Raw genomic sequence first — 2,257 nt, 5'->3', positions numbered from 1 at the left:
TTAGTTGTAAAATGGTCACCAGGCAATATTATCGCTTATCGCAATGATTTTTGAGACAATTAATCGCCCAGCAAAATTTGTTATCGTGACAGGCCTAGTCCTCACCGTCCTGGATGAGACCCACCACTGTTGTGTCACTTAATGATGTGGTTTGTCTTGTGTTTGGCACAGCAGTCATAGGTCATCAAGGTGTAACGCGTGGGGCTGAGAACCCATTCCTGGGGGCCTGTGCTCAGCATGATGGCGTCTGACCTGTTGTTTCCTCCCCGTACGAACTGTGGTCTGTCTGTTAAAAAGTGCAGTATCCAGTTTCGCAGGGGAGTGTTCATTCCAAGTTGGTCCAGTTTGTTGAACAGGTGCTGTGGGATTATGGTATTGAAGGCTGAGCTAAAGTCCACAAAAAGCATCCAGACCATTGCGTTTTTGTTTTCCAGGTGTTTCAAGCTCAGGTGGAGTGCAGTGGATATGGCGTCCTCAGTAGAGCGGTGCGGGCGACATACAAATTGGAGTGGATCCAGTGATGTTGGGAGTAGGGCTGTGTATTGGCAAGAATTTGGCGATACGATATATATCATAACAGATGGGTCACGATACGATATATCCCGATATATTCAGATACTGTAAGCAAGGCAATATTTTGCGATATATTGCGATTTTTTTGTCCAAAAATTCAATTAAATAAAAACCTCTTACTGAAAAAGAAGAAAAGCTAATGTTTACTTACAATGCTAATGCTACCCTTACTCTCTGGTGCACAAGAGGTAGAGGAGCCAAATGGCTGGCACACTGCTGCCAACTAGTGGTCAGAGGCTGAACTACAACATAAAAATGAACGGTTGGCAAGAAGGTTGACATTTTAAACCTTAATTAAGAATCGAAACAGGGCTTTAGAATATGGATACAGTATCGGGAAATGAAATATCGCCATATTTCAGTGTATTGATATTTTCTTACACTCCTAGTTGGGAGGGTGGTGGTGATGTGATCTTTGACCATCCTTTCAAAGCACTTCATGATTATTGGTGTTAATGCTACTGGGCGGTAGTCATCCAAGGATGTTACTGCTGTTTTTTTAGGAACCGGGATGATTGCAGACTCTATGTAGCAGGATGGAACTGCAGCCTGACGCAGGGAGATGTTGAAATGTCTGTAAAAACATGTGTCAGCTGTTCTGCACACTCTTTTAGCACACAGCCTGGTATCTGGTCAGGACCAGCAGTTTTTCTCGGGTTGATCCATCTTAGGGTGCGGAGGACTTGAGCTGAGCTGAGACACAGTACCTGTTCTTCCTCGTCTCCAGTTGCCTTTACCACCAGTGTTGTTGAGAGCCTCAAACTGTCCAAAATGGTTCTTCAGTTGGTTCAAGAAGTCGGTGTTTCCATCGCAGGAATGTGGAGTGGTCTTTTAATTTGTGATTGTTTTGATTCCTTGCCACAGACTCCTACTGTCTCTGTAGTCCTGGAAGTGGTCTTGAATTTAGTGTCCTTGGGCCCTTTTAGCTAGTCTGATTGCTTTGTTCAGCCTGGCTCTCTGTGTCTCTTGATCTCAGGAGGGCTCGCACCTTCGAAGTCATCCATGGTTTCTCGTTTCCTCTTATTGTGATGCGTCTTGTTGTGCGGACAGACATGTTGCTGTGAGTCATTCAGTGATTTTAGCAGCAGACAGCTGAGAAATCTGTGAGAAAAAAGTTTATTAGACTCAGAGTCTGTCTGAGAGTCCTCCACATGAAATTCAATAAAAACATTAAAGCTTCAGATCTATACACCCATACATGACAGTGGGATCAAGATCACCAATGCAGGCTCAACAACATCCATTTTAATCAGGCATCTCAAACCCCACCCTGAAGGGTTTGTCACTTGGTGACTTCAGACAAACAAGAAACAATCAGAGTGCAACTGTTCACCAAGGCCATAAGGTCATTAAAAATTCTGAAATCCAGAATGTGATATGGGTCAAGTCCAAAACCAAGTAATTTGTTTTCTGTGACATTTCCTGAATAATAGACCCAGCCGATGGAGGCAGATGGCTGTCTGTCTTCAACCTGGTTCTGCTGGAGGTTTCTTCCTGTTAAAAGGGTTTTTTTCCTTTCCACCGTTGCCAATGTGCTGAAAACATAAAAAAGCATAAACAAGTAAGATTTAAGCTTTCTGGACCTGTTTACTGGCTCTGGTGAAGAAAATAAATACAGCAGGTAAAATAAGTATTGAACACGTCACCATTTTTCTCAGTAAATATATTACTAGAGGTGCTAATG

This window comes from Austrofundulus limnaeus, unplaced genomic scaffold (assembly GCF_001266775.1).
Source record: "Austrofundulus limnaeus strain Quisiro unplaced genomic scaffold, Austrofundulus_limnaeus-1.0 Scaffold1485, whole genome shotgun sequence".
Lineage (NCBI taxonomy): Eukaryota > Metazoa > Chordata > Actinopteri > Cyprinodontiformes > Rivulidae > Austrofundulus > Austrofundulus limnaeus.
The sequence above is the reverse complement of the archived record's forward strand: the minus strand, read 5'-3'. Positions refer to the sequence as shown.